Consider the following 24648-nt stretch of genomic DNA (forward strand, 5'->3'; position numbering starts at 1 on the left):
AGTAGAAATATAGAAGAAAAACAAATGACTATCATTTGTTTATATGAGTATATGATTTGGGTTTGGTTTTAAAAGATTACTCTATTGAGAAAATGAATAATATGGAAATTCATATAATTGATAACATTTGTGTAACCCAGTGGATGTGCTTATTGGATCCAGGAGGGGGGAGGAAAGAGGGGAAGGAAAGAAAATAAAATATGTAAACATGGAAAAATATTTTTAAAATAAAAAACAATTTTAAAAGAATTAATTAAAAATGGGTGGAAATAGCAAAAGAATTTTGTCCCAATGTCAGGAAATCCTCTGTTCCCAACTCTAAGAGTTAAAGAGATCCAGGCATAAACTGTGATGCCTCAGCAGGAAGCAAATTCCCCTTTGCTGGGGGTTCTCAAACAAACATTGGATGAGCATTGGTCAGTTACATGGTAGAAGGGATTCTTGTTCAAATATTGTGTACAATAGATAGCTTCCAATGTCTTTACAATTTTTCATTTCTGAGATTCTGATGTTGAATATTCTTGTCTATTCTAGCTCCATAATACCTCTGGAATCTACTCTCTTTCTTCTACTCGTATGACCACCATTTTATTTCAAGCCTTCACCCCCATCCTTCCTGGGCTCTCACAATGATCACCTCTTTGGGTTTCTATTTTTCAGGCTTTTCCCTCTCCAATCTATTCTCCATTAATCTGACAAAATTTTATTTCCAGGACCCTAATCTGAACATGTCCCTCTTTAGATAAAAACCCTCTTAGTTTTTCCTTATTTTTATGATAAAATATGAACTCTTCATCTAGCATTTAAGATCTTTGACAATTTGACTCCAATATTCCTCTCCAGTCTCATTTCAAATTTTTCACCTTCAAAGGTTTTCATTCCAGCCCATCTGACCCAGTTGGGATTATCCCATACTTTCTTGCCACTGCCCGTTGCCTCCCGTGTCTAAATGCCTCTATATGTCCTCATCTCTGACTTTCCCAGCTTTCCTCTCCTCTAGATGACTTTTAATGTCCCTTCCGTCTCCAATTCTAGGATCTTATGCTTTGTGGCTATGAAAGATATATTCAATTCTCCCTCCATTTGTGGAAGTAGGAAAATAGAAATGGATGTAGGAGGGACATCAATGAACAGAGATTTCCATGGAAAAGCAAACAGACTGCTAAAGAGCTTGAATTCACGGCCAAATTATACGAAGCTCACTTCATGGAAGTGGAAATGTCTAGCCAGAAGAGGTCACTTATTGGGGACTTCCAGCTGTTAAACAGTGTATGACCTCACTCTGGCCTCTGGCTAATAACATGAGCCCAGCAATCACTTCTTCCCAGGGCAGTGATGCTACGAACACATGCAAGATTACGGATTCCCTTGGCATCCCCTCATCTAATGTAAAGGAATCCTGTCTGGAATCTCATCCCCATGGGAGATGTGACATGGAATGGGGATTTGGCTTCAAATGAAGAGAGAACTATCATAGGTGACAACATTGGACATAATGTAACGTTCATAGCTTGAATATCATCTTTGCCACTCACTTGGGCAAGTTTTGGAGACATTTTCCTAATGCCCAAAATTGAAACAGTCACAACTCCGCTGCATTCCTCAGAGGTCTACTGTGAAATGAAATAATAGATACAGCGCCGATGTAGTGCCAGGTGATTGTCTGCTTTTTAGTTTATTAGTCTTAAAATCTTTGATCGATCTATGACATAAGTCTGGACACACTTTCCTTTTCCTTTACCTTTAAGGCCAGTTAGAGTTATTTACGGGAACGATAAGATCAGATCCATTTACTGCCCATTTCCCACAAACGGCACAAGGATTATGGGCGTATCTGGGGTGTTGACTCCCAGCGATCCTGGGAGACATTCTTTTTCAGAAGAGCTCCCCTTCCTCCAGGAGGAATGTGTCCACCCGGTTCTCCAAGTCCATCAGCACCCCGTGGCAATAACTTGCCTTGCTTGGTTCGCTGCTCTGGTTGGGGGCAAGCTTCTGGCTTAGCTTCTTCCCGGAGAAGCAGGTGAAAGATGTTTCTCCATGCCTTATTGGTTTAAAGGAAGAGGTCGGGACTTGCAAAGTTGAAAGAGAAAAGTCAGGCAAACGGGCTGCCCTTAATCCTTTTTATTCCAACACAGACGACTTCAGGATGGAGAATTTATGTTTTTTGATGACAGTCCCGTATTTCAGAGGAATGCGTGATTTCTGATCTTTTGTCTGTCAAATTCTTTCTGCTCTTAATTGACTGTTACTTCATGATTTCTCTGGAGAAATGGAAACAGCAGCCATGCAGCTCCAGAAGGTTCTCTTTGATCTCAGATTCTAGGAAATAAAACACCTGTGTAGTTATAGAAGCCAGACTGGGGAGACGTTTTCAGTGGGACCCCAATGGGATTATTCTGTTCTCTTTCTAAGAACACTTCCAGGGCCAGGTTCAACAGTCGATCATCTATTATGATTGGGTATATCTCATCTATAGGATTGGGGACTGGGCTAAGCACACTGGGGATAGAAAGGAAATTCAACAACAGTCCTCGCCCTCAAGGAACTGCCAATCTAATGAGGGAGACAACATGCAAATTGCTATGTGCAGACCGAATATAGACCGGAGACATTGGAGAGAGTTTCCGAGGGAAGGCACTAGCAAAAAAGTCACACAGAAGAGGCTTCTTGGAGAAGGTGGCATTTTATCTGCAACTTGGAGGAAATCAGAATCCAGGAGGGAGAGATGATGAGGAAGAAAGCTGCAGACATGAGAGGCAGATAGCAAAAATGTTTGTAGTTGAGAGAGATAGCAGAGAGGCCAGCTAATATTCTTGAATTGTGAATTACATTAGGGGTTGGCATAATAATGTTTAAGAAGACTTATGGGACAGGTAGGTAGCTCAGTGAATAGAGCGCCAACCCTAGATAAAGGAGGTCCTGGGTTCAAATCTTGCCTCAGGCACTTCCTATATGATGGAGCAAAACACTTAATCACAGTTGCCTAGCCCTTATTGCTTTTTTGCCTCAGAACAAATACTTAACTACGATTCTAAGATGAGAAGAAAGGGTTTTTTAAAAGAGGAAGAAGACTTACAAGGTAGGAAAGGCCAGGTTACAAAGGGATTTAAAAGCCAGAGGTTTTCTATTCCTTCCTGGAAGTGTTAGGGAGCCACTGGAGCTCATTGGGTAGAAGTGTGACAAGATCGGACCTGTGCTTTAAGAAGACAAATTGGACAGCTGAGCAAAAGGTGGATCGGAGTGGGGAGAGAATTGGGACAGGGAGACTAAAAGCCTATTCCCATAGTCCAGGATGGAAGTGATGAGAGCCCAGGGATGTAGTGATGGCATCAGAGGAAGAAAAGGGGCATATATGAGATAGTCAAAGGACAGAACGGCAGGACTTGGCGACCAACTGGGAATGGAGAAAGAGGCCTCAAGGATGGCATATGTGACTGGAAGAATGATCACACCATTGTCCAGAAAAGGAAAAGTAGAAAGAGTGGAGAGTTTGAGTATGAAGGCAATCTGTCAAACTGGAAGTTGGACTCACTCAGACCCACTGCATAGGGTGCACCAATCCTTGTTATACCAAGTTTGCCTCCAGCTCAAATTATGCCCCTTGCATATTCCGTCTATTTAAGCATCATGTCTTCCCGATTCCCCATTAGAATGTAATTCCTCAAAGACAGAGGGCATGTCTCAGAATAACAAGAAGAATAATGTTTTCATAGAGTTTACTAGTTTACCACACTTGCACTAAGAGCTTTACTATGGTCTCATTTGATCCTTGAAACAGTTCTGGGAAATAAGTAAGTCCTATTGTTATCCCCATTTTATTATGAGGAAACTGAGGCAAACAGGTTAAGTGACTTGCTGGAGGTCATGCAACTAGGAAATGTTTGAGGCTTGATTTCAGCTCAGGTCTTCTTGACACTAGGCTTGGCACTCTGTTTGTTGTGCCACCTAATTGAAAGGAACTTCAGAGGATATCTAGTCCAGTCAATGACTACAGTAATTCCATTTCTTTACCTCCCTCATCTTCTGAGACAATGCTTGGCACCTAGTAGGTGCTTTATAAAGGTCTGTGGAATGAGATTGTTGAAAAGAGGAAAAACCAAAGATGAGAAGGAAGATCATTTTGCATGATTGGCCAAAGGCAGATTTGTCTGTTTAGGGAAGGGGGAGCTTTGGGGGCAGAAAGTGTGGATGCTGCTTTGTCCAGTGTTGCTCCTGGATACTGTTGATGGGATTCAAACAAATTTTAGTCTCTGGCTGGATGATGTGGTCTGGGACTGAGACCAATAACAGGAATTGCCAATGAGTAGTTTCAAATGAGAAGCAGATTAGCCCTGGAGACCCTGAAAACTTGGGATATGCTAACAGGACACTTGAACTCAGTATTTGGTGCCTACCATATGTTTATTGGTTGAAGTGGCAGGGCGAGGATTCAAACCCAGGTCTTACGCAGGTCCCCCATGTTTTCTTCACTGTACTTTGTAACTCTCTTTTTTATTGAAAATCTTTATTTAGTTACAGGTATGGCTGACTTTAGGAATTACCCAACTCCAAGAAAGCCCTGACAGAGATAATAATCCACATACAAATAAACGATTCCAATAAAATTCAATTCCTTTAAGCAGGGAGCTTCCTGAAGCCACTGAATTTACGTAGAGATTTTTCAGGAGCATAATCATTGCAGGAAGCAAGAGGGCCCTCAGGGTGCACCTTGGCCACCATAGGGAGGGATCATGTGCTGTTGGGCAGATTCTGTGGAGAAGGCAAGTCATGAGCAAGCAGGCTGTACAGTGGAAGAATCAGCACTCTACTTTCTGTAATGCTTTGAGGTTTACATCCAAGAACTCAACAAACCTGTGCATTACAGTAAGAATTCTTATACCCATCTGCAAGTGAGGAAACTGAGCCTCATAGATAAATGTGACGTGAAGAGTAAGTGTAGACCTCTTAAATATAGCATGCCTCAAACTGAATTCTTCCCCCTTCTGCCCACCAACCTTCCCTCTTTATCACTTCCCTATTAATGTGGAGTGCACCATCAGACCCTTAGAAACGTGGCTTGCAACCTACGTGTCAACTTGGACTCCACATTCTTTTTCACTCCATTAGCCAATGAGTTGCCAAGTCTTGCTTCCACCCTGGTGCAGTCTCTCTCCATGCCAATCCATCCTCTATCCAGTTGTTGAATTGGTTACTCTAAAGTCCTAGTCTCAGCAGAGGCCTGTCCAATCCAATCTATTCTAAGGTCCCCTTATCATCTCCATCATTAAATAGAGAATCCTCTGCTAGACATGCAGAGCTTGGCTCCCTCCTACCTTCCTCCTCCCCTTCTAACCTGCACAGAAAGAACAGTCCAGTGGCATTGGTGTCCTTATCCTTCTTCACACAAGAACCCCTATCTCTAGACTTGGCATTTTCACTGGTTGCCCCCCTCCCCTAGAATAGTCTCCTCCTTCCTCTTCATCTCCTGGCTTCCTTGGCTTCCTTTTTCCCATCTTCTACAAGGAGCCGTCCTCCATTTGCCTTACTGCTAGTTCCTTACCTGTTGATTTTGTGCAATTCATTCTGTTTATAGCTTGATTGCACAGGTGTTTGGATATTGGGCTCTGATTGGGCTCCCAATTCCGGGGCAGAGACTGACCATCTTTCGCTTGCTTTTCCTTGTATTCCCAGTGCCTGGGGAATGGCTGAACAGGTTGTGGCATGTGATTGTATTGGAACACTACTACGCCATAAGAAATGATGGGCAGGTTAATTGGAGAAAACCATGGAAAGGCCTCCATGAAACTATGAAGAGTGAGAAGAGCAGAAGCAGCAACAGGAATATTGTTTGAAGAATGACTTGTGCGTGTCCATCTCCAGAGAAGGGGCTACTAAACAGAAACACGAGGACAAAAATGTACCCATGCAGAGACCTTTTTGGCAAATTCTTCCTGTCCTAGTGTAGGGAGAGGAGGAAGGGAGGGAGATACCTGGGAATTTTAATATAATGAACAAAGAAGTTAATTAAAAAAACCCCCACAGTGCCTCGCACATAGTAGGTGATTACTAAATGCTTATTGACCAAGAGTTGATTCACTTTCCCTTTGAAGCGCCCTTCACCCAGTTTTTTCATTTTTCCTCATTTCCCACTTGGCCTCTTTTTAAGCGTCAGGACCGACACTTCCCTTAGCTTGATCCTTCCAAGTCATGTTCTTCAGGAAGCTCCGGGCTCTCTACCCTCTGGCTGGGAGGGCATCTTGTTGCTGACAGTGTGGCGTGCACTAAATGTACGCCAAGGATCCTGGATTTCAACACAGGCTGACTCCCTTAAAGGTCACAGTGACTTTGGGTGTTTATCCGCAGTTTGCTGTAATACATTTGCTCCAGGACATTTTCCCCTGAGCTCTCCCTGCTGTTCTGGCCCTCGCTCTGCCCCCCTTTCCAACTGATGCCTCTCTGTCCCCTCCTTCCAGGCAACGTCTTAGGCCTGGCTCTTTAAACCTGGCTCCTTTGAAACTCCCGGCTTGCAATTTTATTTTAAATTAAAAAGTTTAAATTAAAATAAATTAAATTAAATTAAAAGTTTAAATTCTGTCGCATTTGGTGCTCTGGAGGTTACCTACTTCTTAACTTTAAAAAATCCTGAACTTAATGAATTCTAGACAGGGACAGAGCCAGAAGGACAGGCAGAAAAAGCCCCAAACCAAACGTGTCCATGTACAATGCAGACCAGAGGGAGAGGGCCATGCAGAATGTCGGGCTCTACTCCGTATAGCTATTTGCAAAGCTTTTCTCTGAATGGCCTTGGGGCCCCTTCCGGGCTCCTTGCTTTGGGGAGAGGGGCTCAGGATGCATTCCTTTCCTTGTGCTCTAACATAGTAGCTCTCAGACAAGATCCTTTAAAGAACCCGGTTATTACTCTAAACTTGACACACATGAACGAAAGCTTCCACGTTCAAGGAACAGAAAAGAGAAGACTCCCAGGAGATGGGACGCTCTATTACCTACAGCTTTAAAGCCCACCAATGCAGCCTGCTTTGCTTGTTTGGGTCCCTTCTGCATGTTCTTTTGCTCCATTTGTATTTTGAAGTGGTTTCTCAGTTTGCTTTTTCTTCCTTTTTGATATGATTATTATTAACCCGACTTCTTTTCAAGCCACTCCTGGTCAACAAAAAACGAATAAACATTTTCCCTCCCTCCCCCTCCTCTCCAAGAAGGCCACCAATAGCATCCAAGTTGTACATACATTATCATGTCATATGAGAACCAATACTAAAGGTCAGTTCCAGGGCAGGAGAATGGCAAAAGCAGCTGGAGGCAAGTGACTTATTTGAACCCAGGACCTCCTCTCTCCAGGCTGGACTCTCAACCCACTGAGACATCTAGATACCCCACTTGCAAGGTATTTTAAAGATAGCATCCTCTTAAGGGAAGAGAGTACAGAGATCCCCAGACTGGAGGCTACTACAACCACTCTCATTGGCTATTGTCACCACCACGTCCAAGAGAAGGGCTGAAGAAGATGCTAAAGGAAATTAGACCAAAGCTAGGGATGAACCCAAAAGAAATTAGCCTGGCTGCCTGCTAACCCAGCTCCCCCAAATCCCCAAGGGGCACCTACAAAGGAAAGAGAAATTACTCAAAGGGGAAAAGGGAAAGACTGACCCAGGAAAGATGGCAACCACGCGGTAGAAGATGGAGATGCCAAAACAGACGAGGCCCAGAAAACCAAAGGTGCTGGAAGTGAACTGGGGGATGTTCATGAGCGCTGTACTTATGGTGACTGTACAGTTGGAGATACTATTTTAAGATCAAATTTCACAAAAAGGCAGAATTTGGTTTCATACTATATTGTTAGCACAGAAAACCACTTCTTGTGGTTGTGGGGGGTGGATGAGGTCTGCGAAGGTGGGCTGAAATAGGCGGGTTCTCTCCGTCTTAGTTTTTGAGAGGACTCCTCTGGAGCCAGGGAGAGAACAGGAAGGTTCCTTTCTCTGCCTCTCTGTCTCTGTCTCTCTCTTACACACACACACACACACACACACACACACACACCGAGTTATAGTTCCTTTCACAATGAGCCTCTTTTCTAATGAAGACTTCTACAGTTTTCATTTCATTTCCTCGAAGTGAGGAAAGTTATTAAACGATATACATGCAACGTGAAAGTGTCCACCTTCATTCAAAATGTTCCCTGTTATAAAACAAAGCCTGTATTCGGTTTTAGAGTAGCTTTATGGATTTGGTAGTCCCTAGGTGAGGGGAAAGTTCTTGTATACTGTTGCCCCTTGTAGCCCATGTCCTGCCTGAATTACCATGATTGTTCATGAAAAGTATTTCTGGGAAAGATGGCTGAAGTGTAGGGAGAAAAATACTCTCCTCCTAGACCTCCTGTGCCCCCTGTGACTGAACTCCTTGAAAAGGCAGTCTGCAATAGGTCTCTCCACTTTTTTCTCCTCTGACTCTCATCCTAAGCCCTTACTGTCTGGCTTCCAACTTTATCATCCCATCAACACTGTTGTCTCCAGAGTTACTAATGATCTCTCATAGTGGCTAAATCGGATAGCCTTTTCTCTGTCCTCATCCTCCTGGACCTCCCTGCAGTCCTTAACCCTCCTCCACTGCTCCTTGATATTCTTTTCTCTCAGTGTTTTTGGGACGATCCCCTCTCCTGGTTTTCCTATATTTCTTAATCTCCCTTGCTGAACCATTAGGTAGATCGCATCCTCGAATTCTGAGTATCTTGAAAGGTCCGTTCCTGTACGCCGTTCTCTTCTCCCTCTATGCCGCATTGCTTGACAAGCTCCTCTGCTTAGTTACCAATCTCTATCCTGATGGATCTCCAATCTAGCTGTCCTTCCCCAACCTCTCTGCTGCCCTCCAATTTCACATTCCCAACCGTCTTTCAGACACCTTGTCCTTTCCCGCAATGCTTCCCTTCTCCTATCTTCTCTATTACTGAAGTTGGCACTACTTTCCTCTCAGTCCTCCAAGCTCTCCACCTAGGAGTAATCCTGGACTTCTCACTATCTCTCACCCACCCAGATGCACTCCATAATCAAAGATTATCGATTTCACCTTTATGACCTCTTTAGAATACTACTCCCTGCTAGTGCAGCTCCTTAGCATTTCCTCCCTGGACTACAGCAGTAGCTGCTGAACGATTTACCTGCCTCAAGTTTCTCCCCTTCTCAGTCCATCCTCCATTCAGCCACTAAAGTGATTTTTCAAAAGCACAGCTCCCAACACACACACACACACACACACACACACACACACACACACACACACACACAACTCAAGAAACTCCAGTAGCTCCCTTTTGCCTTCAGGATGAAATACAGAATCCTCTGTTTGGCATTGGGAGCCCTTCATAACTTAGCCCTCTCCCACCTTTCCAGTCCTCTTTCACCCAACTCTCTGACACATACTCTCCAATCCAGTGACAGTGGCATCCTGGCTGGCACACAAACAGGACCCTCCATCTCTTAGATCCAGGCATTTTCTCTGGCTCTTCCCCGTGCCTGGAATGTTCTCCCTCTTCATCTCTGCCCCCTGACTTTAAGTCCCAAATAAAATGTCTGGTTTTACAGGAAGCCTTTACCGACCCTTCTTAATTCCAGGCTCTCCTCTCCTTTAATGATTTCTTGTTTTGGTCTGTATAGAGCCTGTTCTTACACATTGGTTTGCTGTTCCATTGGCCTGCTTGGAGATGATTCTTTTTCAAAACAATTGTTTATTTGTTTGCCGCATTAAAGTTCTCAGGTATGTCCATCTCTCCTCCCCTCCTCGCACTAGAGAAGGCATCATCTGAGAAAAAGACAAATGTAAATGTAAAATGATCTCTTGCTTGTTTCTCTTTATCTGGGCATACACGAGTTGCCAAGATTGGCCGATGCTTCTTGAACAAGACACTCCATCTTCCACCTTTGATCTTACTGCATTAGCTGTCACTTGTTCCTGGATTGCTTCTCTCCATTCCCCTCCACCTCCCCCCAATGCCCACCCTTCAGAATTTCACTGGTTTCCATCAAGGTTCAGCTATTTGTTCCCTTCTGTAAGAGGTCTTTCCTGGTCGCTGTCCATTAGCTCCATCCCAGATAGCCTTCCATCTACTGTGGATATCACGCTCACACCTACTTATCTATGTGTCATCTGCCCAACAAGCCCCTTGAAGACAAGGAATATATTTTTGTTTTTCTTTGCATCCATGGTGAGTAGCATATAGTTTATCACATATCATATCACATTTGCCACATAATCACATATCACTTAATAAATACTTGTTGACTCTCTGTATAACTGGTAGAGCTGCTCAAGCAGCAGCTGGGTGGTGTAGTGGTTAAGGTGCTAGACTTGGAATCAGGGAGATCTAATGTTCTAGACCTTATTAAATGTGTGGCTCAAGCCATGTCATTTAGCCTCTTTCAGCCTCAGCTTCCTTATCTGTAAAATGGGGCAAAAACAATACCTACCTAACAGGGTTTCTATGAAGTTACATTGAGATAATATATGCAAAGTGCTCTACAAATCTGTAAACACAGTGTAAATGTGGGCCATTTTAAATTCTTCTTTTCCTCTTATTTTCCCGACCAAGGAGAAAGACCTCTGGATCTAAAGGACAGCATAAAAATGACTAATAGGGAGTTGATAGGAATAAACAAATAGGGAGAGAGCCAAAAAGCTCCTGGGCCAGTGGACTGGGAAAATGCTCCAAAGTATTATTAAAGGCTTAGCTAGGGAATGTTTGGAATAAGAAGCAGTGATCCCACAGAGATGGGAAGTGATGGAGAATTCATGGCCACTAGGTCTAGATGACCCGCTCTCCCAGCCCCACTAATAATCATATACAAGAGTAGCCAATCCCGTTGGATTGTGCGCTCCTTGAGGGCTGGGACTGTCAGAGACTTCCTGTTCTGTCCTTGGCATTTAGTACAGTTCTTGGCACCTAGTGAGCACTTATCTACGTGTTGTTTATTGATGATTATTTATCATAGACCCAAAGAAGGGAGACCCTGGCCATGATCCAGGCACTTAAAAAACCCAAACTCTATGACTTCATTTTTGCCTGATGTGCCCTCCCAGGGACTGGTTCAGTGTGATATGAGGCAGTGGCCCAGGACTCTGAAGGCCCAAGAAGGGCTCCCAGGCTTTGAGCCTGGGTCCACCTTGTGTGTCTACCTCCAGGACCCAGCCTAATAGAACAAAAAAGAAACTGATGGCTCCTATTGATGGGAGATGACTTCTTTTGCTACAAAAACTCAGAAACTCAGTCTCCAAGGCATAGAAGGTGCTGTGGGTTGCTGGAGGAAATAGCCAAGCCAATGAAATCCCAGACTCTTGAAATAACCACAGACTTCATTATTGTTGTCATTCATAAGGCCAAGAAGTCTTAACTGTGCTGTAATAATACAGCTGTGCTAAGAATTCATCAGCCGGTGGCTAACAGCTTCCTTGTTCTTAGTTTTGGAGCCCATTTCTTCAGTATAAATATTAGGGGTGGGGGTGGCCCACACAGCGTGAGCCTCCCCAGGACTCTACTCCCTTCCCTTGCGAAAGTTCCCATCTTTCACCTGTATAAGAAGGTGGGACAGAGGTGACCCCCCCCATCCCCTTCCCTGCTACCACTTCTCTGTGTGTGGTGAATGAATCTGTAGGTGGAGTCCCTGTGGCTTCTCTGCCTCCTTTCCCTTATACCTAGCTGTTGCCTCCCCCAAACCAGAGTGTAATTCACCCCAGCTCCCACTTGCCACCAGGACTGCAACTTCAATAAAGGTTTATGAGGTAGCAAGAACCTGAGATGGCGAGACCCGAGTTAGAAACATTCATACTTGGAATAAGAAGGTCTCATTCATTAAAAAAATCATTGGGGCACCTTGTAGGTTGGGGAATGATGGTGGGTGGGTGGGGGCAGGAAACAGTATCTGCCACCGGAGCTATATGGAATATAAAGGCAACAGAGGATATATGAATGAATATTGAACGACTTAATAGTTTGAAATGCTCATGTGCTTCTAGAAATGCATTTGATCTCATTCTGGAGTTGTTAAACTAAAACAACTAAAAGGTACAGGGATCCCCCAGAAGGATTATGGGACAGCAGAAAGATAAATAAGTTCCAAGTGAGGCAATGGGGATTCATTATGCTCCCAATTTGCTGTGTGACTGACCTGAGGCAAGCACTTTCTCCCTCTGGTCCTCATGAGGAGATTGGAGTGCAACAGGAATTCTTCATTTGTGTATCATGAACCTTTTGGGTGATCTGTGCAGCTCATGGACTTCATCTCAGAGTGGTCTCCAAATAAATAAACTACAAAGAATTATAAAGGAAACCAATCCTATGAAAAATAATCATAGAATTCTTTTCCCAGCACAGTTCATGGAACTCCTGGAATCTGTCCACAGGTTCCTCAGTGAAGAAGCTTTGGATTAGATGAATCCCAGAGTTCTTTTTATCTCTAAAGTTCTATGACTTCATGACAATGTATTCTGTATATAGGAAATGTTCTTGATTCTTGTTCAGTACTCACCAAACTCTGTAAGTCCTCTGTAAGCTGTGAGGTCTACTTTTATGGACCCCCAGCCCCCACTTTGTCTCAAATGCAACTTGTCAGTCCCATTCCCAACTCTTTCCAAGGTACTATTGCAGATGCTATGTTAGTTTAAGGGAGAACTCAACTGTGTGCTTGTTTGACTCCCTTCTCAATAGAATGAAGAGACTAGAAATATTTATCCTCTTCTCCATAGATGGATCCAAGAATTCCAGGTCTAGAGCTAGAAGGGAATGAAAGAGAGAATTAAGGATCATTAAGGGAAAGTGACTTGCCTAAGGTCAAGCATATACTAACTGGCAGAGAGGGGAGTTGAACCCAAGGCCTTCTGGCTCATATCCAGGACTCTTTCCACTGTATCTTGAATGCTTAGGTTCTTTATAGAATTTTTCTTCTTTATCCTCAGAAATAGATGTTGGTGCCTCAAGTGGAATTCTCTTCATGGTGATTTGGGGAAGCTCATCACAAGCTGATCTATAAGGTATGATGATCCAGTGTCCCATAGAGAGATGATCTTAATGAAACCAATTCTTTTGTTTATTCATTCATTCACTTATTTATTTATCTTTATATCTATCTATCTATCCATCCATCCATCCATCTATCTATCTATCCATCTATCTATCTCTCCATCCTTCCATTTCTCTATCTATCTATCTATCTATCTATCTATCTATCTATCTATCTATCTATCTATCTCTCCATCCATCTATCTACCTACCTATCTATCTACCTACCTATCTATCTATCTATCTATCTATCTATCTATCTATCTATCTATCTATCTATCTATCTATCTATCCATCCATCCATCCATCCATCTATCTATCTATCTATCTATCTATCTATCTATCTATCTATCTATCTATCTATCTATCTATCCATCCATCCATCTATCTATCTATCTATCTATGCCATGGTTGAATAATTCTTGTTGTCACCCTCCCCTCTTCCTTCCCCCTTCCCAGAGTAAAACCAAGTCTTTTATTCATTTCTTTGAAGAGAACCTGCGATCTGCCTTTCCATTAAGCAAGAACTCTCTTTTATTCTTTTCATTTAGTATTACATGGAGTGAGAACAGCAAGAGAGATTTGTCTCAGTCACTCCAGTAGGAGCTGATACCCAGGTCTAAACAATGTGTAATTCTTAGCACCCTCTGACTCCCTTTTCTTTTCTTTCAGCCTTTCAGACTCACTTGGGAAATGGAAGCGGAAAGCCCAGATAGAGTCAAAACAAATTCAGTCAAGAAGAATGATCTTTGGACTTGTAAAGAGAAGGAGAAAAAATCTTGGTCGCCAGACTGTTGACATCCCAGACAAATGCTGAAGTCATCAGAGTATATACCAAATTGCCTTCCATCAGTCAATTAGTAATGAGAGGCACTGGGCCAGAGGCCAGGTATTAAAAGACAAAAATGAAAAGTCTCCCCCTCAGTGAATTTCTATTCTATAAAGGTGAGCAATATGGATACATAGGAGGTTAAAGGAAATCTGGGGCTTATCAGACACCTCCATCTTTTTTAGCTGAAGCAACCTCTCCACATGGACTCCAGGGAGTGGATTCAAGGAGAATTGTAATTCTGTATGAGGGCAGCACCTTTCAGGGACTGGGGAGTGTGGAAGAGGCATGCATGCAAAGGACAGAAGCTCTGTTTCATGCTAGTGACTGAATTGCCATTTCTCTCAATATCCTCCAACCTAAGACTCACTGTAGAGAATAGGGATACCCCACCCCTCTTATCTTTATCCTCCACCCTTGTCCTGTCTTCCCCAAATAAACCCCTTGTTTGACAAAGCAGATTAAGAACTATCTCATTGAAACCTCACAGCTCACACTGAGTGAAGGAGACTGAAGAAGGGAGGAAGGGGAGGCTTAAAGGCTTCTGAAGAGGGAGGTATAAAGGGAGGAGGTTAGGCAAAAAGAATATAACTACCTGATCCATTAGTTATCTAGTATCCATCAAATATACCCTCAAATATCATCTATTATAGGAGAGTATAGATATTCCTTTTTTTAAAAAAATATTTAATTGGTCAATTTAGAACATTTTCCCTTGGTTACAAAAATCATGTTCTTTCCCTCCCCTTCCCCAACCCCTTCCAATAGTTGGCATGCAATTCCACTGGGTTTTACATGTGTCATTGATCAAGACTTATTTCCATATTATTGATATTTGCACTGAGGTGATTGTTTAGAGTCTACATCCCCAATCATATCCCCATCGACCCATGTGATCAAGCAGCTGTTTTTCTTCTGTGTTTCTGCTCCCACAGTTTTTCCTCTGAATGTGGATAGTGCTCTTTCTCAGATCCCTCTGTGTTGTTCAGAATCACTGCATTGCCACTAATGGAGAAGTCCATTACATTTGATTGTGCCACAGTGTATCAGTCTCTGTGTAAGATTTTCTCCTGGTTCTGCTCCTTTTACTCTGCATCAGTTCCTGGAGGTTGTTCCAGTTCACATGGAATCCTTCCAGTTCATTATTCCTTTCAGCACAATAGTATTCCATCACCAACATATACTACAATTTGTTCAGCCATTACCTAATTGGAGAGCATGAAAGTGTAGATATTTTGAAACTGGTTCTGGTTAGCTAGCCACATGATTGACTAAAGAGAAGGAATTGCTAGGTATAAAGGATAATTTTAGTGTTGTGACCTAAACTATATTAATTATTTGGTATCCATGGATATCCCAAATATAAAAAAAATACCCGTCAGCTGGAAATTTATGGTGATTTAATTAATATAGTGGAAAGAAATTAAGAAGAAGGAAGAAGGAAAGGGTGTAGGATTTCTCCCCCCTGGCCTATGCCAGGAGGAAGACCAGAGGCTCTAGGAAGGTAAGGTTTTGGAGAGTAAAGGAGGAAGGAACTCCAAGAGGGCTCAGCCAAGATGTCTGAACCTGAATTAGCCCAAGGGCAAACTCACTGCCAAAACCCAGACAAATATCTGCCACCATGCCAAGATGATGGAAAGCTTAGCATGCTGCCAGCCAGAGTTGCCTCTTCGGGCTAAGAGGCTGAAGAGAGGAAGTGACGTGCCCTATATAGGCGGTTTTACATCACTTTCCTGTGTCTCATCTGTACCAATGTTAGCTTAGCTTGACTTAGGACAGCCCAGGGGTCTGTCTGCTGTTTCTGCACATGTCTGTTGAAGGCCATTTTCTCAGATACTTAATCCTTGAGTTTGGTGCAGACATTCCTGACCTTGTTAAACTAAGGAGAGTGGAGCAATGTAGAGTTCCCAAGACCTGATTCTGTTAGACCAAATATATCCATTGTCACAAATCAGGAAATAGCTAAATCAGACCTTCTAAAGTATGACCTGAGTAGGGTAGAGTAGTTTTAAAATTCACATGGGGTCATCAGCTTCAAGACTTTCTTTGCTCCTGCACCAATTCTTTTGATGACAGGATCTGATGAGAGATCACTGGGTAAGTGGAAAGGCCTCGTCCCCCTCCAAGGCTCTACAACCCTGACAAATGAGCCTTGGATTTTGGTTTGAGAGAGATGGATGAATACTAGAGAGATGGACGGATGGACAAAGCATTGATAAGCATTTAAAGGTAATTATTATGTGCCTGGAAAGGGAAATTGAACGAGGATGAATCGATTGATCATATAATGAGCATTTACAAAGTCTCCACTATGTTCTAGGCACTGAGGCTAAGTGTTGGAGATTCACAGACAAAAGTGAAACAGTTCTTAAAGAAAGATTTGCAAAGAGCCAACCTAGGCCAGAAATGGAATGAACTAACCCAGAGGGGGATGAGCTCCCCATCACTGGTGTTTTTTGTTTTCTATGAAAGCTCTTACCTTCTGTCTTAGAATCAGTACTGAGTATTGGTTCCAAAGTAGAAGAGTGGTAAGCAGTAGGCAATTGGGATTAAGTGACTGCCCCAGGGTCATACAGCTAGAAATTATCTGGGGCCACGTTTGAACCTAGGACCTTCACCTTCTAGGTCTGGCTCTCTATCCACTGAGCAACCCAGCTGTCCTCCACTGGTGTTCTTAAGGTAGAGGCTGAGCCCCGGCAGGGATAATGGAGAGGAGATTCCAATCCCGGGATGGTTCCATCATTTGTTTTTTCAGTTTTTCAGGCAGAGTCTTCATTAGCTGACCGCTTGCTTCCCTCCCTCCTGACTCTGAGATGCTCTCCTTCTCCACTGCTGGGAGGGACGGTTTGCCCAATACGCCAACCTTAAACCACATCGCCCCAAATGGCTCAGCCTGCTGAGGCCCGCCCATAAAGATGGGAGGACAACCTGATCCCCAAATGAGACCTTGGCAAATAGCTTTCTTTTTAACTCAAAAAAGAAGGGGGGGAGGCGTCGGCAGCACAGAATTCCTTCTTAAATGAACTCACCATTAATATGTTTCATAAGGGCTTAACCAAAACCAGAGGGAGAAAATGCAATTACCGAGTTAGTGCCCCTTCAATGCATGTCAAAGTCCTGGAGACATTTTGTGCTGTGCGAACAGCTGGTCCCTGAAACGGAGCCAGCATGTGAAACCTAACAAAGGGGACAGACTCCCCTTTCCAGAATCTTTTCATTGAAAACAAGAAAAAACGTTATTTCAAAAAATAAAGCCACCCAACGAGAAGCGAGTCTCTGTGGGATCCAGCAGCTGGGTCGGCCTTCGATGTGGCATCGACCCTAGTCATGCCGCCTTTGCTGGGCCGCCCCCCGCAGACCCCCTGCCCCCCCCCAGTGTTCCTATTCCCTGCTTCCCCGATACAGCCAGAGAGAGGCAGGGAGGCTCGCTTGGGGGGGAGGTGGGAGGCCCGGAAAGTTTTCTTTCACGACATGATGAAGAACGCGGCATTAATGAAAAAGCTTTTAGGGGCCGATTCACCTGCCAAAGTGCCCCCTGGCTGGAAGGCTGCCCAGGCTTTAAATGGACTTTAATGAATGTGGCTGAGAAGTGGATCAGCACTATTGGAGCTCAAAGCTGGGAAGGAGAGATGCCAGCCAAGAAGGCTACAACAGGGACTCTTTGAAAACTTCACTGGAAGGCAGTTGAAATAATATGCCTCTGCCCAGAGCAACAGCACTTCATTCTGGTGGGCTCGTGCCCAGAAATGTGTGCTGGAACTGCACAGAGGGCGTGCCCCCCCCCAGCCTTCGGGGTCAGAAGTGCAGCGCCGCGAAGACCTCCTGGAGCCACTTAGACGCGGGCGCGCCTTTCCAGCCCATCCGTGAAGATGCTGCCGAGCAGGTAGCAGCAGTAGCCTTGCCTGGGAACTTGGCCCAACAGAGGAGTGATGTGGCAGCTCAGGAAATGCCAGATGGGGCACCGGATCCATGTGGGCAAGGAATGACGGAAAAGCCTGTTTCCTTGGGCCGCCGCTTTGGGTCGGGAGCCTTGGAATTCCCCAGCGCTAATGGTGTGGACTGAAGTGGGATGGCGACTCGACTGTGGATAGACAGCTGGCTGGGATGCTTGGGAGCTCGACGATCTGATGAGAGATTTATAAAGAGGCCCCAGAAGGTGGTGGAGACAGTCCATACAAGGCTTAGTTGTGTCTGGGCGTCTCCTGGAATGGGGCTCAATTGGCTGGGAACGGCATTAGGGCTTGCCGTGCTACAAAAGGAAGAGAGAAACTGAGTCGCTCTTCACAAGAGACGGAACAGAATTCTGTTAAACCAAATCAGCGAAGGACCTTCTCCTCCTCAGAGTTCGGAACACTCCAGAAATGGTCTTCTCAGCCAGACATCTCCACGGAATACCGACAAAAAGCAAAGAGGCGAGGATTAAAGGCTGGGGGCTCCGACACCCCCACATTCGCCTGACCCCGTCTCCATTGTTGGTCTGTGATTATTCCTGACAATCGACGTTTAGAGTGTCTGACTGTCCAATCAAGTGAATGATGGAACTGGGAAGAAATGAATTACGTCGACCTAAGTCTTGTCTATCGAAAAAATGGCGACTAGCCTGGGTTGGATTGAATTGAATATCTTCTTCCCCAAGTCTCAGAGGCAAACTTTTCCTCTGGAAGTACTTTTAGTGGGTTCCCTGGTGCCCAGCAGTATAAGTGCCAACCGACTATCCATGGGCAGGTCTGGTAATGGAAAAGCTAGCCTGGAAAGGAGGCTAATCAGAGAAATTCTCAGCAAAGCCGCCGGTCTGCCGGAGACGGAGAGAAGACAAGAGAAAGCAAGGAGAAAGAGAGCCCTCTGACCCTGAAGGCTGGCCCAGGGCTCACTCTGAGCGCAAGCGACTTTTCTTGGGCCAGAAAGACCCCAATTCCCCAAGCTAAGATGAATACATTGTTTTCCTGGCCTCGTAGAAACTATGGGCAGAGTCCCAGAATTCAGCATTTCTAGTCTCTGAAGGAATTCTCTTTCCTGATTCTGCCACTGATGATACGGTGACCCCAGAATCTCAGCACTGGACAGAACCTTAGAAGTCATCCCATCTAGCCCACAGCTGGCGTCCGGGTCCATCCTGCCCACTGCTTGGGAGAGGGGGCACTCCCTCACTACATGGCATTCCTGGGGAGCACCAACTGTTAGAACATTCTTCTTTAGAGCAGGTATCAGCCTTCCTGAGACTTCTCCCCACCCGTCCCAGCTCTGCCTGCTAAAAGTATGCTAAGCAACTGGCCTGCCCAATAGCTTCTCCCCAGTGATGCTCCAGATATTTGATGATAGCAAATATTACTTCTCCAAACTCCTGCCCCTGGTCTTCCCTTTTCTGGTCTTTGCAGCTTGACTTCCTTCAAGTGGTCCCACTAGAATGGGCTTATAGACTCCCTCATTCTTCTGGTTTCCCTCTCTTAGAATTGATTCACTTTCCAGAAGATTCTTCAAGAGACCAAATCTTTCTGGCTTTCTGTCAACCTCATATCTAACAAATATCCAGGGGACTACTAAGTGGTGGTTGAATGGAAAGAAATTCAGGCCCAGAGATGGGAGTCCTGGGTTCAAATCTGGCCTCAGGCACTTCCCAGCTGTGTCACTTAACAGATCAGATAAGCTGAGTCTGGGGGAAATCCTCACCAGGAAACGAGGAGCCCCGTGTTGGTAATTCTTTGGCAGTGACAATCACGGGGCAGAGAACACTAGAAAATGATCTTAAATCTGTGTGGTCCATTTCTGTTTCTGCAGTGATAGGAATGGGGGCAGGAAGAGGGGCCACGGATGCTAAGAAATCTCTCCATTTTCCAGCCATCGCTGAACATTAACAGCCACTGGTTCCCTCAGTGTGAGGTCTTTAATGTCAACTGAGTGGACAGCCCAGCCCGCTGGAGGGACTGAATTATAGCCATCTTGACATTCTTACCATAAACAAAACCAGAAAGCAGAAGGAAGTTACAGTGACTTGGAAGGATGGCTCACAAGTCCTCCTTGGAGAGACAAAGAGAAGAGCTGGCAGAGCTGCTTTGTCAACTCATATTGCAATGCTCATGACAAATATTTAAAAAAAACCGCCATAGAAATAACTGCAGATCATGCTCTGAGGCTGTTTGCAGAATGAATAGAGGGCAGGGGACAGAACTCTGTGCTTGGAGTTAGGGAGATCTACATGCAAATCTGGCCTTAGACACTTACTAGCTGTGTGACCCTAGGTAAGTCAATTAACTTCTGTTTACCTCAGTTTCCTCCACTATAAAATGAGGATAACAATCTCGTAGGTTTTTTGTGAAGATCAAATGAGGTAATAATTGATACAGCTAAAGCAACATTCAGGGGAGAATTTAATCCCTAGAAATATGCATGAACAAAATAGAAGAAAACATTTTAACTGAATATATATATATATATATATATATAATCAAATTATAAACCCAACAAATCAACTAACCCAAAATAAACACAAAGAAATAAAAAATGAGAAAACAAATAAACAAGGCGCAAACCTCAAAGGCTATGGAAATGATAAACCCTGCTCAAAGATGCTTCTTTCAAAAGCCACTCTGACAAGCCTTTGGTTAGCCTGATTAAGGAGAAAAAGAAAGAGGAGGAGGAATAAACAGAAATTAAATTCTCAGAATTGAATGTAATTCTTCCTCCTCTGAACCCCTCTCCCCTGCCACATGCACACATACCCTTTAAGTCCTCTAAAGTAACACAATATAAATAATGCTAGATCTGAAATCAAAATTACCAGATGAAATTTCTCCCCAGATGGCCACTCCCTGTGTGACTTTGAGGCTTCCTGAGCCTCAGTTTACTCATCTGTAAATTAAAGAAGTTGTTCCAGAAGGGCCTTGGAATTCTGCATTCATGATCCTATTTTATCTCTTTTAATAAAACCTTTAATAATGATTCACATAAAGAGACCATCGCTCCTCCCAGGGAAACTTTAAATATTGTTTCTGCATCTTTCAGAGTAACGAGATCTCAGAGTATGGATTTTACTCTCGTTCTAAGAGGAATCTCAGGAAAAAAGATCCCTGAAATCTCTGAGATGCTCTCAGTGGACAAAGACTTGCATAATCTCGTAGAGATCCTGAGAATTTCTAAAGGTCATTTCATATACAGGTTTTGGGGAACATCTGTGGCAACAACATTTCAGCCCAAGCCACTAACGGACGCCATTCATTCAGCTAAGAAGCCTTGAAAAGCTGGATGACTTTGCCCACTGCCATCTTCTTTCCTACCAGAGTTTCTAAAGGGGCTAATTAGAAGTCCAGCTCAGCCTTTGTCTGACTTGGGCTTTATCTCTTGAGGGTCTCTCCATCTTTCCCACCCAAATACCCAGATCAGGGCCAGCTGTTTCTGAAGTGGCTGCTCCTGATATTTGAATTTCTAATCTGAGGATACAGAAAAGAGGAAAGACTGGGGATGGCAGGATCCATTCAATGGAGATGATATTCTGATGAATGGAGCTCAGGATGAAGGCTCTCAGAACACAGAGGCAATGGGGCACAGAGAAAGGGACCCTGGACAGAGAAACAGGGAATCCAGGTTCAAAACCTGCTTCTCTCTCCTATTATCCGTGTGACCTTGGGCAAGTCCCTTTCCCTCAGTGGGCCTGTTTCCTCATCTAATGGTCTCAGTGCCCTCTGAGGTAACTTTCAGTTCTAGGTCATTGGTGCTGTGATCAATGGACTCTGAGAATGAACTGGGCACAAAAAGTCAATGGCCCCTTCTTCATCTTCCTGGGTGACATGATGAGGGAGGTTCTACAGAGATCTCAAAGTGTTTAGACATGTGAATGAGGCTTCTTCGAGATCACCACTTCCAGGCTCCCTGCTGCTGAGGAACAGGAACCTTTTATGTTGGCATGACAATTTACAGCCTAGAATGCATGTTCCAATAATTCCCCTTTTTTCTCCTCCTCCACATCCTTCTCTTCCCTCTCCTCCTCTTCTTCCCCACTGCTTCCTCCTTTCCCCCCATCTTCTTCACTACATCTTCCCTTTCTCCTTCCTGGTCCATCTCAATCACCTCCAAAATTCTGCTTCCTTCTGCTCTGGCCCATTCCAGAGCTAGTATCATTTTTGGTTTTGTAGCCCAGGGCCACCAAAGGAGCCTGGCACACAACTGACACTGAAATTTGCTCACTGAGCAAATGAAATGGAGGGGGCAGGATTTCTTCAAGTCTTTTTTTTTTAAGCACCAACTATCTGGGGAAATGAGTTCAATTTGTTACTTGTTATTGTTTTGTTTTTTCAAAAGCAAGAGGGCTTTACTCCTTTCCCCTAAATCCATTTTATGTAATGTATGTCTTTTGTTTTCATATCTGTCAGGTTTGGACATTCCTCCCCCTTTCAGCTCCCCCCCCCCCCCCACGTACTCACTTACTCCACAACCAAACTCTCTCTTGTCATTACAATATGGAAAACGATTAAACCCAACCACTGAAAGAAGGTCTGCTTCTGACCGCCTGGTATATTTATTGGTGGTTCCTTGGTCAATGAACATAAATTTTGTTATTAGCCTGACAAAAATATTAATATTTTTAGTTTGTGTCTTTTGTTGCTGTCTTTGGCCTCCTTGAGGTATATGTCGAGTAATGGGATCAAAGGGTCTATCAAAGGGCAAAAACTCATTTGATCATCTTTCTTGCATCCACACTTCTGTCTAGGTTATGTGGACCAATTTGTGGCTCCACCAGTAATGCAATGGCCTTCTGAAGCTCCTCTAACACCGATTCTTAGAATTTTCTGTCATTTTTGCATCTTTGCCACCATACAGGATTGAGGTGAAACCAAGGACTGGTTTTAATTTGCACTTCTTATTAGTGACTTGAAGGAAAGAAAGAAAAACAAGAAAGTAAAGTTATGAATGTTTTCTTAATACTGTTTTAATGAAGTGTGAAGTACTCGGTGTTAAACTGATGATACCAAACTAATTTAATTATTTTTTATATATTTCTTTTTTTAAGTGTATTTAATTAATTAATTTAGAAGATTTTCCCATGGTTCCATGGTTCATGTTCTTTCCCTTCCCTCCTCTCACTCCCCTCCCGTAGCCAACGAACAATTCCACCGGGCCAAACTAATTTTCAAAAGAGCTGTCCCAACTCTGGCGGAGCTTACATTCTCCTAGAGGAGACAAAACATAAAAATTGAAAAGAAAGAAGGGAGAGAAGATGTGGGGAGGGGAAGGGGATATCCATGGCAGGGAAAGCAGCTGCTGTGGAGGTGAAGGAGATGGGTGAGTGAGCCAGGATGGAGGGGAGCAGCATGGCGGGCACTCAGGATCATGTGGTGGTGATGAACATGGATTCAACATAAAGTCAGCCTCTTGATGAAGTCAGCCTCAGTCGGAGCAGAGGGAGCTCCAGGAGCATGTCTTTGTTTGGGTGTTGAGGAATGATTCTTGGTCTTACCTACATCACGTCCCAAAGGCTCAGGGGAATGCTAAGCTTTAATAGTTTAGAACTGCCCTAAGACTTTTGGGACACATGTCTTTGTTTAAACGTATGTATGTACACATGAGTATACAGACATATACAGTCATATCTGTATATATTTGGACACATAACCATATGAATAAATATGAAATTGGACTTTTATCATGAAAATTTGACCTATTTTCCCCACTTGCTAATGTGTCTTGTGCATTTTTCTAGTTCTTGCAGAATTTTTAAAAATTTTAGGCAATTGATGTATATTTGAACTTGTATCGCCATGTCTACTCTTGTTTATCCAATGAGGTCTCTCTATTTGCTCCTGATGTTTCTAGGCTGTGACCTTTTCTATTTTATGGCTTCTGCCTTCTTGTGTCACCTGGCATGTGGCATACAGCACACTCCTGACCTAAAGCTTATTTCTGACTATTTGCTTCCCAGTTTTCCCAGCAGCTCTGCTCACACAGAAGTCCTTCCCCAAAACCTTATGTTCTCCAGTTTCTTACTCACTGGCTGGCTGACTGGGATTGCATCTGGCTTTTGCTCATCTTCTTTCTCTTATGTATTTACTATTCTGATTTGTAAATCGTGCTGATGGTTACTGCTTTATTGTATTGTGAGAAGCCTTCCTTGTAGCGCTATGGTCTCTTTATTCCTACTTTCCCCAGTATTTCCATTAAGATTCTAGGTTTTGGTTCATCCAAATGGTGTTTAATTAATATGCTTTATAAACCACTTGTCATTTGATGACAATAGCACAAAGTATGTAGACGTATTAACAAAGTATTATTCCTATCAAGTTGACAAGACCCACGAATGAGCCCTGACTGTTTCACCAGTTATTTAAGTGGTGACGTCTCTCTCTTCGGATTGGTCTTTAGTTTCCTTTGCTGGAAAATGAGTCCTTTGGCCCACCTGGCACAAACACTACCACTAAATTCAACGATTATGGAATTTGACATTTGGATAAAAGATCTTGCTGGCTGGTGATCCATACGTTTTAGATGATTAAAGTTATGAAGGTTTAAGCAATACACAAATCTCCCTGGCAGCGTCTGAAACCAAAGAACTTTGAATGGAGAGTGGTGGAATGAGGAATGAGGCATCCATTGGCTTGGAATTCCATTGAATTCAATGGGTCTTCCCTAAGGACTTACTACAAGCAGAGTGGGAGATACAAAGTAAAAGCTAAAACTAAAAACAAGCCAGTCCCTTCCCTCAGGGAGCTTATAGTCTGCTGTGGGGATGTAGCACCTGCTCAGGTAAATAAAGACCCATCCAGAGCAACAATACAGTGAGCAGTCAGACAGG

The 24648-nt window shown here is 43.7% G+C and overlaps 1 long non-coding RNA gene across 1 annotated transcript in view; it reads left to right on the forward strand.

Moving 5' to 3' along the window:
• The window catches only part of LOC103104369 (uncharacterized), a 30333-nt gene extending 16180 nt beyond the window's left edge, over nucleotides 1-14153 (forward strand). Inside the window, exons 2-3 of the long non-coding RNA XR_463604.3 lie at nucleotides 12937-13011; nucleotides 13712-14153. This is a non-coding gene — a long non-coding RNA (uncharacterized LOC103104369). The remainder of the gene's footprint in view (nucleotides 1-12936; nucleotides 13012-13711) is intronic.
• Nucleotides 14154-24648: the final 10495 nt, after the last annotated feature.

The sequence above is a fragment of the Monodelphis domestica genome, chromosome 2, assembly GCF_027887165.1.
Source record: "Monodelphis domestica isolate mMonDom1 chromosome 2, mMonDom1.pri, whole genome shotgun sequence".
Lineage (NCBI taxonomy): Eukaryota > Metazoa > Chordata > Mammalia > Didelphimorphia > Didelphidae > Monodelphis > Monodelphis domestica.